The 20,595-nt window shown below is 39.2% G+C and overlaps 1 pseudogene; it reads right to left on the reverse strand.

Annotated features, from left to right (window-relative positions):
* Positions 1–103: 103 nt before the first annotated feature.
* LOC141522946 (rho GDP-dissociation inhibitor 1 pseudogene) lies at positions 104–722 on the reverse strand (annotated as a pseudogene).
* Positions 723–20,595: the final 19,873 nt, after the last annotated feature.

A 20,595-nucleotide genomic window follows, 5' to 3' on the forward strand; every position in this document is an offset into this window, starting at 1 on the left:
TAAAGGAAGGGGGGACCCACACCTAGTGCTCCAATTATGGGCTCTCAGTGCCCTTAGCAAGGTCCCTGTAAGCCTGGCCCAAGAGTGACCTTAGCCAGGCAGGTGGGGGTGGGGGTCAGTCCTTCCAGGCTTTCTTTATGTTGAGGTCCCACTCCCAGGGCAGATGGTCTGTTTTGTCATCATCCGTGAAGAAGGACTTGATGTGGTAGGTGCCTCGAACGAGTAGACCCTTGGGGGCTTCCTCCATGGGCGTTAGAAACTCATACTCCTCTGTCCTTGGCCCATAACTCCCCACCACGTACATGGCCTTGTCAACTCATATCCCTTTGCGGTAGGTGTGATGCAGATACTTCAAGCCACAGACAATCTCCTTGTTGACCTTAAAGGAAATCTTCACTTTGTAATCCACGCCTTCCTTCAGCACAAACACCTGGTTCTTGAGAGATTCCAGGTCCCCTGTCAGGTCCATGGTGATGGGTCCAGGGGCCTGTTCACACACCAGTGTCAGCTGTGTCACCTGCACATTGGGGAGGCTGGGATCCACAGCCTCAGGAATGGTCCCCAACAGGGCCTGCTTGTACTTGGTTAGACTCATCGTCTTGGTCCAGCTGTTGGTTCTCCTGCAGAGTCTTCTTCTCTGGGGCTTTGTAGTCCCAGTCGACCTCATGCAGGTCTTCTTCATGGACAGCCCGGGTGCCTTCCTTGTCCGCCATGAAATTGCAGGGTCTGCTCTGTCCTGGTCTGCAGCCGCTGTGGCCCCAGTCTCGCAGTGTGTTATAGTCTTTATTAGGACAGATTTAGATGGACCAAATTATTTTCATGTGGGGATACACCTATTTTTCTCATGGAAGGCACTGGGATAAGTGAGCAGAAGTTTGCTCTAAAACAAACTTGATTGGCTAGCATCCCTTCCACTGAGAGAGACATATCATCCTTTATTCAGCAAATATGTTGGACTAACTTCACTTATTGTAATGATTCTACACTAGGTCCAATAGGTAATATGAGGGGAGATGAACAGCACACTACTTTGAAAATAGAATGGAATTAGGGACAGAAGACCAGGGTTCAAGTTCTGACTCTACTACTTACTATTTGGAGCACCTAGAAAAAGTTACTTTGATTTTCTCAGTCTCTGTTTCTCCATTTGAAAAAATGAATGGGTTATACGTGATCGATTCTAAGCTCACAACAAAATCTCATTTCACAATACTAGTAGACTCCTACAGATTACCTGCATACATACTCCTAAGGATATTGATGGTAAAATTAATTTTACATGTACATGCATATATTTGTATGTGTATTTGTGTTGACATTTTACCTCATGGATTCTCACACTTATCCAATTAAGTATGATTATCTCTTTTTCTACTGATTTGGAAAGTCAAATTCAGAAGAGGTAAATGGTCACTTGACTAAGAAGTAGGTGTCCTGGATTGAGGCATCCTAAAGTGCACACACACACACACACACACACACACACACACACATGTGCACACACACACAGATACACAATGGAAAATGCCAACCAGAGTGATACCAAGATGAGTCTGATGTGAAAGATAGTTTTAGATTGCATCAGACATAAAGAATCCATTTCCATGGTTGACTGCAAAGTAGGAGGCAGCTCGCAGAGGGAGAAATTCTGGCAGTGGGAATCCCAATCAAAGGATGACTTGCTGCCTTGGGTGATGCTTGAATCTGGTCCTATCTTAGTTTCCCAATTCCTGGGGTTTTGGGGTCATAGGGTGTGACATTCTTGGACTAGGTTTCTGATCACTGGATCCAGATGTCTCTGGAGGTAAAAGTGATACTAGTGACTTAGCACAGCACCTCCTCACTCAAATCCAGTTCAAGTATTTGTCATGGCATCACCTCCCATGATGCAATGGTCTTCCTTGAGAAAAAATCATTTGAACTTGGGTGCCTTGTATGAGTAGGGGAGGAAATGGAGAAAAGACTGGAAAGGAAGACTGAGATGAGATTCCAGAACTGGCACTTACCTAAGGTCCTCCTCTTTAGCTTTGGAGCTTAGGTCCACTTCTGGGACCCAATGTCCTCTGTTGGTTCTGATTATGGGTTGTCTACCATAAGTTGTCTATGACAAATTTCCCTCTAACTCCGACTACTATCCTTGGCTGCTGGTGTTCTGGAGAGATAGACTAATTTTAACCTTTACCAAAGCCAAACTTGGTTTGGAAGATTAATCAGTGAAAGTGAGGGGGTGGGAGTGTTGTGAGGGGATACTAAGTGTGTTGTGAGGGGATACTAAATGTGTTCAAAGGCTGGAGAGGAAAAAGAAATGATTCTTTCATTTAGGCATCCTCTGGAGGGAGATGCCTCCTGCAGCCAATGGGTGGAACCAGTGGAGGCCTAGGAAAGATCTAGAACACCTGGATGAGGAACAGGGTGACAAACCCAATAAACCAGCTGCTAGCTCAGGGGGCTGGGAAGACCAACTGCCACTTTTAAGTCTGTTTTTAATAATTCAAGTCTATTTTACAGTTTGATCAGTGACTACAGGACACCTTCTGGGTCAAGGAGAGGTTGTGCAGTGGAAGAGAAAAAAAAGCAAGATGAAGGTGCTTGTGATCCATAGGAAATGCCTGGAGGACAAATGGTCATCACAGGGAGGGGAAACGAAAGCGAAATTCATTGATGGTTTCCTGTAAGATCATGTGTAGTTGGAGAATCTATAGACTCTCTGGGAGGACATTTTTAAGAGAACAATGGCTTATAATGATGCATACGGACTACCAGTATGCCTTGTTTCATCAATAGGAAATAGGACTTTAAAGTATCCTGATGGTTTTGATAAAAGATGTTGGCATCCCCCTTGACTTTGATTATCGTGGCAGATCTAGACAAGTCAAATACTGGGGAATGTTGGTGGGTTATGACCCAGTAGTAGGATCCTTTGTTTATTCCTGGATGTTTGTTGTCTGCATGTGGGTTTGTCTTTGGCACATTGTCAAAAAAAAAAAAATCTGAGCGCCATTATGGATCATCTATTATCTGCTATAATTAAGGTTCAAGGCAAAGTTCTGTTCCTGGGCCACTATTCTTTCTTACTACATTGATGAGAGAATAGATGAGATGGTCCTAAAACATCATTGAGACGTCTTGTCTCCAAGCATTCCCTGCCTCTCAATCCCAATCTTGTTTGGAATGGTGGAAAGAAAGAACATTGGCTCTTCAGTCAGAGACCCTTGACTCTAACTTTGAACATTTGATCCCTATGTGACATTAGACAAATCCCTTCATCTCCATTTACCTGTTTCTTCATCTGTTAAGTGAGAGAAGTTGACATCCAAAGTGCTTTCCAATTCTCAATGAAGGATTTGGTGATTTGTCTAGGGCTACTGGTGCTTTATACAGTCTTTCCTCTTCCTATGGAAATGAAACAGAAACCTCTACAAACCCTGGAGACGTTCCATTGTCTCCTCACCCCTGGAGAGTACTCTCTAAAGGTTTAACCAACTTGTACCCTACAGAGTTTAGTTCTGAACAAATCACACTCATGACATCTGGCTCAGTGTATTGCTCCTCTGAAATCTGTTTCCTATTTCAAGTCGAACTACTTCCCCCTATAGCTGACCACTGCCTGGACACCTCAAGAACATCTGTCTAAGACTAATCTTTCCTTCCTGGCAATTAACCCTCTTTAGTCCTGATAGCCTTAAACTGCAAACAAACAAATCACCTTTTCAGTAGATGTTGGGTAGTGTTTTAAAAATCTGATCTAGATTTTTCTATTTTTCTATTTTTCTCATTACATTTTTCTGTCTATGGCCAGACTGCTCAAGTAGGGTAAACTTTACATAGGTAGTGGTTTTGCAGAATAGTATGAAAACTGAGAGAATATTTTGTATGGCACTGCTGTCAGCAGAAGCAGGCCTTGTTTGACTCGGGAAAAAAATCCTAGAATTTGGATATGGAAGGAACATTTTACAAAGAAAGATATTGAGGCTTGAGGAGTGTAAGTGGCTTGCATGTGGTCACCCAGATAATGAATGGTAACATTCTAAATCCCACACTCAATTCCCTTGATATAAACTGAAGCAGATTTTTCACTGTGAGTAAATCCACCCAATTTTACCAGAATTATTTGAGAATTATATAAACTAAGGTCCCATGAAGTATTACAAAGATGGAAAAGACAAAAGGATTCCTGTTTTAAGGATGACCTAATAGGATGGATAAATTGAATAAGTCATCATAATATAGGAAGAGAGTTCCATTAATGGGGTACAAACAGCATTTTGGGGGACAGCAAGTTTCCTTTTAGTGGGGAAGGGTTAGGAAAAGCTTCATTAAAGAAGGAACATGTAAGCTGTAATGAATATGATTCCAGAAATAAGAAGTGGAGAAAGACTTCTAGAGTTGGACAAAGGCAGTGAACTCCAATCACTCTGGGCAATGACTCTTATTCTGATGGTAGGTACAAACAAAAGAGAATTAGGAGAGAGATCAGAATTAAAAGGTTGGTTTAGCCAAATCTCGAGGGTCACAGGGGTTCTTAAACTGGATCCACTTTATTTTATTTTTAAAATGTTTTGATAATTTTATTTAAACAAGATCATTTACCTCTGTAATTCTATGAATTTCATTTTTTGCTTTTAAAAACATTTTTCCCTTGAGGATAGCCAAGAGTCCAAGACATACCAAAAAAAGATGCCAAGTCCTTGGTTTCAGATACCATTAGAAAAGAACTGATCTTTAGGAGGTAGAATAGATACAGTTTAGGAGATAAAACTTGTCCCAATAGAATGGGTCCTACATTCATGCAGAGCTTTCTTGCTTCAAAAGTAATGTTCAAAAGGGACTAAGGTTTGGCTACTTACAAAAGGGCATTTGTAACACTGGAATCTTTTTACAGATTTTCACCATGTGATTGGCCTTACGCAGTGCTTCCCCACCCCCCGCCATATTTCCATAATGTACCTATCACCCACCTCTATGAAAATTGCCCTTAGTCCTGACAAACGTATCAATATTTCACTTTTAATAAACTTACAGAATACATTACATATATCTCATTTGAGGATATTAAACCCACTTTACAGATGTGAAAAACTGAGGTCAAAACTCTAGCCCAAGGTCATAAAACTAATAAGTGCGGGGTATTGGATCTGAATTCAAGTCTTCTTTCCAAGTCTAACACTCCATCCATTGCACCACTTCATGGCTTCTAGTGAGATGAGTCTTTCCTTTATCCCTGGGTTCAGTCGCTATCTGTTGAACAAATTCATTCTGTTATGTTATGTGTGCCCATGTGTCTGAATCCATGCTCCCATTCTGAAATGTAAAATCTGGACTAGCAGTAGCTGGTTCTCTCTCCCTGCAGCCCCTCCTAGCCTCCAGGCCATGCTGCTTTCCATCTGCCCTGATGGGGACTTCATGGCAAACTCTTCCACTATGGCCCTTTGGAACTTTCTTCTTACTTTTTGATCCGTAGAAGAAGTTGACTAGAGCTGCCCTATTGGGAAAGGAGCTTTAGTCTTTTGTCATCCCCTACGCCAATGGAGAGAATTCTCCTTTTGGGTAAGCCTCACTCTCTTTCTTAATTGTTCCTGACATTTCACCCATTATTCCAGGAGATTCTCTGAGGACCTGAAATGAATAACAGAAGTTTCTGCGGAAAAATGAATTAAAATAAAATAAACATAAATAGTAAGTCCCTTGAAATGATCCAGGCTGTTGGATAAATCTGCATTTTAAAATGAACTGCTCAGGTTTGAAAAATGATGTAATCAAGAACAATTTCTAAAAATAAATGATTTAATCACTGCAGTAACTAAGATTTGGGCTGATTTTTTTCCAACTGATATTCAAAATGAAAAACCAGGAGCAATTAAAAAATGGTGGTCTTTGTGAAATCATTCCCTGGAAAAACCTTGGAGCCCATTCATTTGTTTCACTCTGGTCCACTGAACCATGCAGTTATGAAATAATAAATCCTGCAGAGAAATTTGAAATACAACAGTAATTAACTATAGATAGATTAAAATGAAAGACAGTGGTCAGCACACATTAAAGAGAGTGTCATATGTAAGGGGGATGGGGTTGCAAGGGGGAGTGTCCTTCAAAATTGACCTAAACAGAAAGATTCCTAGGGGTGTCAGTATCATTGCTGGACAAGAATGGGAAAATGCATTGGATAGGAAACCATGAGAGGATCTCAGAATGATCAAGTCTGATCTCTTCAACTTACTGATGGGGAAACTGAGACTCAGTGAGGATGAGGAACTTGCTTAGGTAGTGAGTTTCAGAGGATGGATTCAAACCAGGTCCTATCCCTCCAGAATGAGAGTTCCCTTCACTGATGTTTCATGTTCCTGAAGACCCTATCCTAATAGAAATTAGCTTTCCATTTCCTTTAAAAGAATAGTTATCAAATCCACAATGCAAACACAGTTTCTTTCTTTGCTCCCCCTCATACACTTCCTATTCAATCTGTGACTAGCACCCAGTGATTCAACCTCCATGCTATTTCTGACATCTCTTGGCCCTCCCCTTCATTCAGGCCCCAGTCACCTCTCCTCTTGAGTATAGTACTATAGCATCCTAATCATTCATTACAGGAAAATCTAGTTTCTCCCTTGTATAATTTGTCTCCCAGTTGCCAAAATCATCCTCCTAAGTCACAGGGCTGGCCATATTGCTCTTCTCCTCCTCAAGACTCTGGTTGTATGATTGTCCAAGGATAATTTATATTAGATTGCTCAATGTCAGGGGCGGGGGCAGGGAAGGGTGGGAGAGGGGAGAAGGTGAAACACAAAATCTTACCAAAAATAATTGTTGAAACCTGCCTTTGCTTGCAATTGGAAAAAATAAATAGTTTAAAAAAACCAAATTTTTAACAAAAAGATTCTTTAGTTGCTACTTCTATCTGTAGTAAAAATACAAACACTTTAACCTGGAATTTAAGGCTTTTTAAAGTCTAGTTCCAAGCTTCCTTCCCAGTCTTATTGCTCCTACACTCTGAGGTTGAGACAAACTGGGTGACTAGTTGGTATTTGAGCTTGGCTTGCCATCCTACATCCCATGCCCCAGAAGGGTTCCCTTCTGAACTCTGTCTCTCAGATTTGTCTATCCCTTCCTACTCAGCTCAGGGGGGCAGAGCTTCCATAAAGCTTTCACATGCACAGATGCATATTCAAACCTGCATACACTCACACACACACACACACACACACACACACACACACACACACACACACACCTAAACAAATACACACACACACACATCCCAACACTGACCCATAGGCTTATTCTATCTGTGTCCGTCTTTCTGATTCTCAGTGTCTTTTTCTTATACACACACACACACACACACACACACACACACACACACACACACACACACACACAGACACACACAGTTATTTCTTTGCCTCAACCGAAAGTATCCTGTCCTTTCTCAGATAGTTCTTGAATAAATGACTACGTGAGACAGCATTTCTTGTCCATTTAGCAAGAATTGAGTTAAGGAAAGGAGCTGCGCACCTTTCTTTGTCTGCCTCTTTCCTATGCCTTTAGTGCCTTTGGCCTCCAGTTCTGCTTCTCTATGAATGGCCACTTCCATTCTCAGTGCAGTGGAAGCTCTGTGAGGACAAGTTTGTATTCATTTTTACTTGCTAGTCCCCATAACTAAACCAAGGGCCTTATGCCTAAAGGGGACATAATAAGGGCTGACTAAAATTAATAATAAAGTGGAATCTCACTTTCTGCTTCCATAGGATAAATGTCAACAGAGGAGAAGAGAAAAAAAAAACTCATCTCTTCGGAAATATGCAGCCCTCACAAATGTAGCTTCCCCTCTGGGTTCACTAATACTTTACAGACAAATGTTAAAGATTTATTGCAGATGAACATCAAACATGGTTTTACTACAGTTCTCATTTGGATCAAACTGACACATTTTACATTCGTTTTAGCCTAACGAGATCCTTTCACTCCACATTATATTCCAAGTGACCCCGTATGTTAAATTTGTGACATGGAACAAACCCGTTGATATAACAAAGCCCCTCTCTGACTTGGGTCTGATTTTTTTAAGAAATAGAGAAAAACAGTTTCATGAAATTCATAAATCTTGAGCAAAGGGAAACAGGCGCAGGTCCTCGGCCAATATTGTCAATATCAACCTGTGTCCATGGCCTCATGGCAGTTGAGTCCCCACTGCTGTGCCTTAGTTTCATCTCTCTTAGACAAAGATGATAATCTGAATATTCAACAGACCTGTCACATTTCAGACATCGAAAACCACTTTGGTAAAACCCCAGTTACAATGGTGAACGAAGAGATTTTTCAATGGAACGGCACCCTTTGCCCACAGCTGCACAAAGGACAGTAGAGGTGGCTCTTGTGTACAGTGAGCTGATATTTTTAAATCTGTCTCATGCCACATTGGCACAGTCTAATCCTTGGGCTCAGCTGGGCAGCGAGGGAAGTTTGGAGGCGGCTGCTGCAATGGCGTGTGTGTGCCATGACAAGGGAGAGGATGACCTTGAATGGAGGTGAAAGGAACCAGAAAATGTTAATTAAAATTCTGAACGCTGTTTGAGGTGCTTATCATCTTGTTTACTGCGGAAGGTGTTGCTCCCTCCTGCATAATTAGGACTCATTTTACTTACTTTCAAGTCAGTAATTTTAAATATCACAAAGTTTTATCTTCCAACAAGAAGTAATTCATGATGGACTTCTATGGAACTGCTTGATATTTTAATCAATAGCACCGACTCCCACCCTAAGCTCCTTCCTCCCCCAAAGTTGGTTATCATTTATTTGCCAAGTGGTTTTCTCTATCATTCACAGCACCATGATGGACAAGGCATGGAAAACTGAAATCCTATTTAGCAGGACCATTTCCACTTCATTCTTGATTTAAGGGGTGGTGATTATTCCCCCCTTTTAGTTTCCTTTGTTCAAGATCATCTCAGGATGCGAACATTAGAAGATAACTAGATCAGGATATCATAGTCAAGTCACATCTGTGTAAATACATTTTCTTCCTATTAATCCCAATAGAAATCATACTGAGGACTATTTTTGTGTGTGTTTTTGTCTTTTTTTATTGCTTAAGTAATTAATCTCTCTCCTGTGCTATCATATTATTTCAAAGACAACATCGTATAATCCTATAACTGGAAGGTAACTTCATGTGTTTCTACTCCAATCCTCGGTGGAATAGAGATATTCCTATTGTTATAAGATAGATAAGTGGTTACCAACTGTGGCTTAAATCTGTCCCACGAAGGGGATTCACCTCCCAAAGGCCTCATGTTCCACTTGTGGATGACTGTAACTGTTGGAAACTCAATGATGGCATCAAACCCAAAGAAGGCTATTTTTTTTATCTTTTGCTTAATGACCTCTTATTCTGTCCTCTGGAGTTAAACAGAACAGGGTTAACCCTCCTTTGAACCTCAACTTATCTATGCAGCTCTATATGTATTTGAACCTCACCCCACTGCCCCCCCATCCTGGTCAAATCTTGTTTAATTCAGAGAAACCATCCCTAATAACAACAACCAAACTTCACCCTCAGATAGATTACTGTAGTCTACCACCTGCACATTTCATTTATCTCATTTCCAAATGTACAATATTAATGCTCAGAGGGTTTGAAAAATTGTCTGGATAAATACTTTCTCAACCTGCTGTCTACAGTTGTAAAGATAATATATGTAAAGAACTCTGTGAAGCTTAAAATGCGAAATGAATGTTAACTTTGGAGAGTGTTGCTGTTGCTCGTATAGTTCTCATCATTATTACTGGATTTTTAGGTCAGAGAACAATCAGATAATTAAGGGATCAGAGGGAGTCACTCACTTGGATCCTCTCATTTTGTAAAGGAGAGAATCAGAGTCTAGAGAAAGGATCAGACTCCTGATATTTTCAAGATAGTAATAATTAAAAATAATAATAACCAACTGGTTATTACCAGTTGACTAGGTATAGGTACTATTTTAAACACTTTATAATTATTATGTCAATCAAGCCTCACAAGCCCATTTTACAAATAAGGAAATTGAGGTGAACACAAGTTAAGTGACTTGCCCAGAGTCATATGTCTAGCAAACCAGAGGCCAGATTTGAAATTGAGGTCTTTCTGATTCCAGGTGTAGTACTTTATTCACTAAGCTCCTGGATGACTCTACATTAAGAAGTGCTCGATTTCAATTCTCAATTGGTCTCAGAAACATTTTCAGTATTGTCAGGCGTAACACTCAGGTTATAACCTTCTCTGGACTCCTAGGTTTTTGAGAATGTCTCCCCTAATAGTTGACATTGCTGTGTATATGGTATGTTGGTTGGTTGGTTTATGCTGAAAATATCACCTGGAACAAGGAAACAGGAGACTCCATAGGAAACAATGGAACAAACATTCTAATATTTCCTGTTAGGTCTGCAATATGGTGGTCTGAAAGATGTCACAGGGCACAGAAAGATCTTGAACATTGCCAAAAAGGACCTTTAATTTATTCCCTTAAATCATTTGAGCTGTTTGATGGTTTGGTGGTGGGTAGGGTAAGACGGGGCACTAGGTGACAGCTAAGGATCAGAATGCCCAAGTGATATTCCTGAGTCTGATGCCCCATTATTGAAATAGGTTTTCTTTCCATAAACATTCATGGGTGCGGGGGATAATAGGGAAAATCAAGGCAGAGTATTCTGCATTATAGTAGAATCCTCACTTGGACTGATTCTCGTGGGAGGGTGATGAGTTGCCTTCTGAGTATCAAGAGAGACTTCCTAGGAAGGCACATGAACTCAAGAAAGGGGAGAATTTTGCCAATTATCACTCCTGGGCCCTGAATGGTTCCAAAAGGCCCAATGGAGTTAATTAACATCCAGAATAACTTACTGAACTTGGCCAAATAGGATTCCAGATTAGGATCATTCACTCTGTTAACTCGTGTTTCCCATACTCATTCATTATAATAACACTAAAGAGACTTATTACCCACTACTAAAGTGGAGGAAAATAAATAATTCTTGAAAAATTGCCAGAAAAGTACAAGCTATTTAAAAATAGGAGTAAGAAGTTCTGCAGTTTTTCTCTAAAACTTTGATACCTCTAAACATCACTACACGTCAGCAAGAGTGTCAGTGGTGGTTTGTATTTAACCAAAAAAAAACAGTAAGACATTGTGTGAATGTCTGTTTTCTCACACAAAGGTCATCAGTTATGACCTTCTCCATTCACACCCTTTATACATTCACTCCAAACTATTTCCTCCTCGGTCTCTGACTTGGGTTTCCAAGAAATAAAAAAATGGTAAATTTAGGATGCACTTTTCTGGAATAATTGGGATAGGGTTGGTAAATACACCTTGTGATGATCATGAATTGAAGAAAATTTTTAAAAAGATAACCACGGGAATATATATATATATATATATATATGCATATATATGCATATATATTATAGAGACACATTTGAAGCTAAATGCATTTGTATGTGTGTAATCTCTATTTCTGTCCATCTATTGGGCAGCTGCATGATGCAGTAGATAGAGCGTTGTACCTAGAGTCCAGAAATCTCATTTTCTTAAGTTCAAATCTGGTCTCAGACACACACTAGCTGTATGACCTTGGGCAAGTCACTGATTCCTTTTTGTCTCAGTTCCTCATTTGTAAAATGAGCTGGAGAAGGAAATGGCAAACCATTCCAAGTATCGACCAAGTGAATCCCAAATTAGGTCATGAAAAGTTGAACATGACTGAAAATGTTTGAATGACAATGAAAAAAATATCTGTCTACCCCTTTTTCCAGTGTGATGTATAGTAAAGAGAAAAAATGTGTAAATGTTTGCTTTATTGGATAAAGTTAGTTCAATTCTCTAGGAAATGAAAAGAAATCCAGAAATTATTTTCTAAGCCAAATCAAAATAGGTTTTGATATTTGGTGCCTCCAATGTGAAAATGGTCACAGAAAAAGATGTTAGCAAATATAACTCATTGTAGACATCAAAGATCAGTTCATTGACTAAGTCCAAATCTCACTCACGTATTGTGATGTTTGATTAAAGTCAGAAACAGGTAGGCCTGGTGAATATTGATGAAAATGACCCTCTTCCAAAAAAAAAGAGAGGGCGGGAAGGAGGGAGGGAACAAGGGAGGGATAGGGAGGGAGGGGGAGAGACAGAGGGAAAAGAGGGAGATAGAGATGATAAAGAAGAAGAGGGAGGAGGAGGAGGAGGAGAAGAAGAAGAAAAAGAAGAAGAAGAGGAAGAAGAAGAAGATGATGATGATGTAGAAGAAGAAGAAGAAGAAGAAGAAGAAGAAGAAGAAGAAGAAGAAGAAGAAGAAGAAGAAGAAGCAAGAAAATACAGGAGAATTTGACCACATTTTACATGTAGGAAAATCACTAGTAATATGAGAGTAATCAGAAGAATCAGCTGTCTGTGAGAATTAGACCATTTATCTGTCAAGGGTCAAAACAATTGACCCAAAAGACACTAAGGAAGAGAAGAAATATCTTTGAACAGTTCAGATGATTTCCACCTGAATTATTGACATTTCAATAGGAAGTTGAAGAAATGAACAAATGTTTACATCCTCATCTTTAAAATTTAACTGGTGTGAAATTGCAGTGACAAGGAAGAGGTCAGAGGATTCCAGAATCTAAGATCTCCAGCAAATGTTCGGTGTCTTTGCCTCTTAAGAGAGTCTAAAAGCCAGACTCATGCTTGCTTTAGAATTTGCCTACTTGTAAAATGTCATGCAAATCAAACAGTCAAATACTATGACCACTACAATCTAAAGACACAACCACAACAACAACAAAAATTGAAATGAGAGGAAAACATGTAAATAACGTAAAGGCTCTGTCACAGTTTCTCAATCATAAGTGATGGAGAATCCCTTTTGGATTTGAAGGGATCAGTTCCTTTTTTTTTGGTGGCGTTAAGTGGCTTGCCCAAGGCCACACAAAACTAGGTAATTATTAAGTGTCTGAGATCGGATTTGAACCCAGGTATTCCTGACTCCAGGGCCAGTGCTTTATCCACTACGCCACCTAGCTGCCCCAAAGGGATCAGTTCCTGATGGAAGCATTTGAACCAGTTCTTCACAATACCAAATTGAGTAAAGAACAGCTGGATGAGATGGAGAACTCACAATCAAGGAGTCTATTGTGGCCATCCCTTCTTGTGATTCCCTCAGTTTAAGGAGCTCCTGGTGAAAAACTGAAATCCAGTATTTTAGACTTTGAGATCAGATCTTTGTCCATCACATCATACTTCCTCTCACATGTGCATTCATTGTGGGTATGTTTGCAGAGCATTATTTATCTGGATTAGGGGAAATAATGAATTCCAGGAAGCAGCTGTAATATTTGTGTCTATACTCTTAAAATTCCATTGGGTTAAAACCCCTGACTATATTTTACATAATTATTACTACAAATAATATGGCTTCAAATCTTCTGGCCCTTTCATGTACTTCATTATTTACATTAATCAGGATCTGGCTATACAAACATACACATAGATGATTCAGACCTTTTTCTTTCTCATTTTAGAGCACCCTCAATCTGGAATCTCTCTCCCAAGGCAGCTCAGTCACTACTTAGTAAACTGCACATTTTTAAGATCTGTGTGGTGTTCCACCTTGGAAGTGGAATGGTTCCTCAGGGCTGTATGAGGGACCAAAGTGTCAGGAACAGGATTTGAACATATCTCTCAGACTCTTGCTTTTGCCCTCTCTCCACTCCACCACACTATCTGTAAAACATGATCTTTGTATGGACTCAGGGTAAGGATGGGACCTGGGATTTGATTGTGGTAGGGGACTCGCAGAGGAGGAAGGCCAGTTTATCAATGTGGGTTAGCCCCTTCTCTGCAACATATGCTCTTAAGAGCTTCTCAGAGAAGAGAGGGGTTAAGTGTTTGAACTAAGCGAACCCAGAATATATCGTAGTTGGGACCTGAAGCAAGACCTTGTTGACTTGGAGGCCTTCTCTCTCCAGCCTGGGCTATGTCACACCTCTGATCTATTTATATGCTGATCTAGAATTCCAGACTTGCTTTCTTGGACTGTCATCTCAAGTCTCAAAGAATACTAGTACAACAAAATCAGAAGAAAAACAGAGAAACTATTTTGTCCAAGCCTCTTATTATAAAGATGATAAAATAATCAGAGTTGAAATTTATATTGCACTTTCTAGCTTGCAATATACTTTATATATCCTATCTCATTTGACTCTTACCCTAAATTTATGAGGGAACAATTTCAGGTATTTTCTTTTAGATTTTTTTTTTGCAAGGCAATGGGGTTAAGTGACTTGCCCAAGGCCACACAGCTAGGTCATTATTAAGCATCTGAGTTCGGATTTGAATTCAGGTACTCCAGACTCCAGGACTGATGCTAAATTCACTGTACCACCTAGTTGACCCTCAGGTATTCATTACTCTCCATTTCTCAGGATAAGAAACTGAGTCAGATTGAAGTTAACTGTCTTGGGCACTTACCAACTAAGTGATTATGAATAAACAAATCACTTTAACTTTTTGGAACTTTTGTAAAATGAGATTGATGGCTTCTTGTGTTTTTAAAATTCTCTGATGCTGTGGAATAAGATGACCTGTTCACAAAGATTAGATATTGTGTCAGCCTTTATACAGTCTATAATACTAGTACCAAAGCTACCTTCTGACACTTCCTAGACAGAGAGCCAAGAAAAATGATTAGCCTTTCTGGGCTATCAGAAGCATTTGGTGAATTCTGCAAAAAAGTACATTGCCCCATCATCCATACTGCCTGATACTGGTTAAAAAAATGAAGTAATGGACCAGTGAATTAGAGTAGATACAAGAGACACAGTAGTAAATTATTAAAGTAATCTGTTGTTTGACAAACCCAAAGACTTCAGCTTCTGGGATAAGAACTCTCTATTTGACAAAAAAAGAGTTGAGAACAAATGGAAATAAGTGTGACAGAAGTTAGATCCACATCTCATACCCTACACCAAAATAAGGTGCATGATTTAGACATAAAGGGGCATATCTCAGACCAATTAAGAGAACAAGAAATTATCTGTTGGATCGATGATAAAACAAGAAATAGAGAACATTATAAGCTGCAAAATGGATGATTTTTTGACTATATTTAATTTAAAAAGTTTTTGCTCTAATAAAAACAATAGTCAAGATTAGAAGGGAGACAGAATGCCGGGAATCAATTTTCACAACAAGTGTTTCTGATAAAGGACTCATTTCTAAAAGATAGAACTGAGTCAAATTTATAAGATTATAAGTCATTCTCCAATTGATAAATGGTCACAGGATATGAATAAGCAGTTTTAAGATGAAGATATTAAAGTCATATATAGTCATATGGAAAAAATGCTCCAAATCATTATTGATTGAAGAAATACAAGAAAGGTACCACTTCACACCTTTCAGATAGGTTAAGATGACAAAAAAGCAAAATGATCAATGTTATAGATAGAGAATGTGGGGAAATTAAGACATGAAGGCAATGCTAGTAGAGTTGTGAATTGATTCAATCATTCTAGAGTGCAATCTGGAACTATGTCCAAAGAGCAATAAAACTGATCACACCCTTTGGCCCAGCAACGCAATACTAGATCTAAACTTTTTTTTAAAAAATCATAAAAACAAGAAAAGTCTCACAGGTTCAGGCAGTGCATTTGTAGCGCAAAGAATTGAAAATTGAGAGGATGCCCATCAATTAGGGCATGATTGAGCAAAATTGGGTATATTTATGTGGGGAAGCACTATTATTCTATAAGAAATCATGAGTGGGCAGACTTAAGGGAATCATGGAAAGAATTATATGAACTGATGCTGAGTGAGTAAGCAGAATGAAGAGAACATTGGACGCAACAACAGCATCAGTGTGAGATGATCAACTATGATGGATGCAGCTCCTCTCAGCACTTCAGAGAATTAAAACAATCCTGAGAGACTTGCTATGGAATTACAATCACACCCAGAGGAAAAACTATGGAGGCTGAGTATCTACTATGTTCATTATTTAAATGTTCTTTTATGTTTTTCTTTCTTTTATCATGATTTTTTCCTTTCCCTTTAATTCTAATTCCTCTTTCATAACATGACTAATATGTAAATATGTTAAATACACATGAGCATGTACAAATGTGCATTACCTGACTCTTTGTTGCCATGGGAAGGGGAGAAAAAAGGAAAAGTGGTGGAAAAATATGGGACTTACAAATTTACAAAAGGATGAATGATGGAAAAACTGCCATTGTATGTAGTTGGAAAATAAAATAAAATTTCAATTAAAAAACAACAAAGTACACTGTCGCTTAACAGTATGATCAAAACTGAGTGAAAATACTTTACCAAGCAGCCTTGCTTGGTACTATTCCATCCACAGTTGCTTTGCTCATTCTCTTTGTCCATCTTCTTTTTTTGGACTGACAAGATGCAATGACCAAGGCCAGCTTCCTGACCTTTGTTGCAATCAGGACTTGGACCTCAGCCTCATCATCCATGCTCATCACTCCAGGGCTAAGATAAAATGGTCACAGGTCTGCCATTCTCGAGTCTTGAACTTTCAAAAGCAATGGGAAGGATCAAGAGTATAAGAACCTAGACTAGAACAGCTGTTGTTTATAAGTCTTTGTTAGACATTCATATTCTCTCCCTGTTCGTGGCTTTCCCAGGACCAAAGTCAGTTTGCTAAAACAGACTGTGAGCAGATGAGTTTGGTGGGGAGGGCTCTTATCCATATCAGAGCTTAAAGATTGTTTGTAGAATTGGACTGAATTGAATTCTTTCAAAGTCTGTGCTCTGCTTCCTTCTGCAAACATCCACCCCAGCCTCTTCACCGAACCATTGTGCTTAGAATAATATTAGTCTTGAGGCAACTTTGGAAAAAGTAGCTGACCTTACCCAATGGGCCAATCTGTCGAATGCTTTCAAACATGGAAAACCATTCTTGATCTTTTTTGCTTTTCCCAACACTCCTTCAGGTAATTCAATGCCAATTGACAAAGAAACTGACTGTGAATACTGAAAATTATCACTAAGTTAACATCAAAGGCAGTATCTGCATTGTGGTATCTAGGTTGAAGCTAGTTTGAGAGATTTTATGGTACTCTATAATTGGGAATCCCTTTTCCCAATAATAGTTCTCTGTCTCTGTCTGTCTCTCTGTCTCTGTCTGTCTGTCTCTCTCTGTCTGTCTGTCTCTCTCTGTCCATCTCTCTCTGTCCCTCCCTCCCAAGCACACACACACACACACACACACATTTTAAATGCACTATTGTATGTCTTTATCTGCTTCATTGACATATAGTCAATTAGCTGCCTGTCTCTTCTTTCTGATATTTCTACTTCAGGTCTGCTAATTTAAAGGTTCATGGTTTACAAAGTACCCTGTTTACGGTCAATTATATTTTGTTTTCTTCTCACAAACACTTGAAATGATGGGCACGTCTACATAGTCTCATTAGAGAGAAAAAAATTAAAGGATATTGTTTTATAGCAACAAGATCTGGGACACAGGGTATTGAAAAGAAGTGTTAGAACCAAACAATTTTTTTCTAAAGTTGAGAATGAGGAAAATGTGAACTGAGTGTTTTCCGTCTTCCATCTCCTTCCTGTTTCTGCCACTCCTAAGCATAGCTGCATTGTCATCATTACATCTTTTAAGAACAAGGAAAGATGATTTACATGCCCATGGGGACACATCAGGGTCTTTCTGGTTTTCTCCAATAGCCAGTGATGAACTCTCAATAGAAAATTCCTGACCCAATAATGACACCTGGGTGAATTGCCCTCAATATATAAGTGATTGCTCACTTGGATGGGAAGTGTAATTGGTTGGGGTGATTGGTATAAAATAGATCTCACAAAGAAGTCTCCATTTAAAAAAAGCATACATTAGTGTTACTGACTAGAAGAATGCTCCAATGAGGCCGAGGCTGGGTGTTTAAGCCTTGTGGGCAACAATCTCCCTCTTTTCCATGGCTCTCCACTACATTTTTCTCCCAGACCAACCATCTCACAATCATGAGACTTGGAGCTCAAGGAAGACCAGAGGAGCATGGGGTAAAAGACATTAATGTGAATCCACCACCCCTTCCTGAGTGGCAGGCCCAGGTGCAGGGCTAACTGCATCCAGATCTGTGGTATTGAGAACTTATCTTTGGGGTAGTCCAAGAAAGAAAGAATAGATGTTAGAATACTTTAGGGATATCATTGTGTTGTTGTTCACTTGTGTCCAGCACTTCATCACCCCACTGGGGTTTTCTTGGCAAAGAAACTGGAGTGGTTTATCATTTTCTTCTCCAGGTCATTTTAAAAATGAGGAAATCAAGGCAAACAAGGTCATGTGACATGAATGCAGTGAGATAGGTCTTCCTGATTCTAGGCCCAGCAGTCTATTCATTACATGACCTCGTTGCCCTTAAATGATATTAGAGATAATTTAATTCAACTCATCATTTTACTAATAAAATAAAAGGGAAACTATAACCCCCCCCATGAGATTAAGTGTAGAAAAATCCAGAGTCACCCAGGTAGCTGGATTAAACCTTACTGATGTTGGATCCAAGATTGTTCCCACTTCAACCTGTAGGCCTTGTCTCTTTTCATGTCTGTCTCTTTTTCTGTTCCTCAACATCAGTCTCTATTTCTGCTTTTATCTCTCTGTGTCTCTCTATGTCTCTGTCTCTGTCTTTCCTTCTTTTCCTCCTCTCTGTTCCAAATGAGATATTTATAAAGCACTTAGCTTTGTGTAAAGCTTACTGTGTGAAGCACACAGTAGGCACCTAATGAATACTTCTCGCATCTTCCCTCTAACTCTCTGTATTTATGCACATATAACGATAATACATAGAATGCAACTTCAACTATGGGCCCCAAGAGTGATGAATTTGAAATCAAACATCTGGGATCAAATCTTACTCTACATTTTTTTTACATATGGTACCTTAGAGAGGTCATTGGAAATTGCTTTTATTTAAACAAGTGGCTTGGAACAAATCAATTCTATGATCCCACCTAAATTTTTACATTTTCGGAAGAAAATAATACACTACATATATGTGTGTGTTTATTTTTTGTTTGTTTTATTATTTTGCAATTGAGAAACCTTAAGTAAATAAGGCAGTAAAGATATGAATCTGGGGTCCTACATAGAGGACATGGGACACCTGGAACTCTAACCACCTATTTGCCTTCAAGTGCATCCAAACCATGGTATGAACATATACATGAGCATGGACACAGAAACACACCCAGAGATAGCATATGCATATGATATATTGGAAAGAGTGGAGCCTTGAAGGAAGTTTGGGACTTGAAATGTCTAAATGAAGAAGGAGCACATTTCAGGCATGGTGGATACAAAAGCATCATGGAACAAGATGGAAGACTGAGTTTACAGAATAGCAAGTAGTCAGTTTGGTGGGAAAATAGAGTGGGATCTATGTAATGAGTTTGAGAAAGCAGGATGAGAACAGATTGTGAAGGGATTTAAAAATGTAATCTGAGAAATGTATAAGTTGCGTTAATAGGGCACCATGGAAGGATTGTGAACATTTAGATGACAGCCTCAATTACTAGGAAAATGACTTTGGCAGCTGCATAAAAATGAAGTGGAGAGAGAGAAAAGGTAGGAACTGGGAGTCAAATATAGGAGATTGTTAAAATAACCCATATGAGAAATAATGTGGTGTGTGAGGAGGAGAAGGAGGCAGATGCAAGTGATAGAGTAAGTCAACAAGACTTGACAACTGATTGACTTTGGATGATGAAGCTGCAGGAAGACTCATGAATGACTCCAATGTTGAAAGCATTGGTGCCGGAAGTTTCTTGTGATCATTCCTGTGGCATCTGAAAATAACAGGGAAAGCAGAAACTTACAGTTTCTGTGGAATCTTGTTTAGATTTGTCCTCTGGAAAAAGATATTTTCCATGAGGGAAACAAACACCTCAGATAATTATTTACTATCCTGAATATGGTCTATCTGACATAAACCAGTGATATTTATATCCTTATTTCTCTCTTGATGGATCTCCATCTTTGATTCTGAATCTAACATCATTTCTTTGAATCTAGATATATTTCAAATATAGTTATTATCTCTTCTTTAGACTAATTATATTAGTACAAATGAAGATAAGTAATGACGACTATAAAACCGTTGTCTTAGCCTAGGAGGGAATCATCTTGTAAGTATTGCTTCATGTCAGAAAGCATCATTCTGTGTATTTTGGAGAATCTAGAAAATGAGGGAGAAAATAACCTGTAGCTTAGAGAAAAAAATGATCCTGGCTATAGTGCCTATGGCCATGCTTCCTAGCTGGACTGTGATTATTCCACCAGTGTTGGCTGCTCTGCCAATCTTGCTGTCCTCAGCATACCTGTGGCCTCAAATTCCAATGGATTCCTTGTGTAACTTGCCACCAAAGGAGGACAAAATGAGGAAATGCAAAATCATGTTTAATGACTTTTCATTTTGCCTCTAAATGGTTCATATGGTATAGTTCCAAAGGACGTTAGTGCTTCATAGTCCTGGGGAGGGCAAGATTAAAACCAGTGGCTCATTCCACAGTAAAGTTCTGCTCTGCAGGAATGTTC

Source organism: Macrotis lagotis, chromosome 4 (genome assembly GCF_037893015.1).
Source record: "Macrotis lagotis isolate mMagLag1 chromosome 4, bilby.v1.9.chrom.fasta, whole genome shotgun sequence".
NCBI classification, from domain to species: Eukaryota; Metazoa; Chordata; class Mammalia; order Peramelemorphia; family Peramelidae; genus Macrotis; species Macrotis lagotis.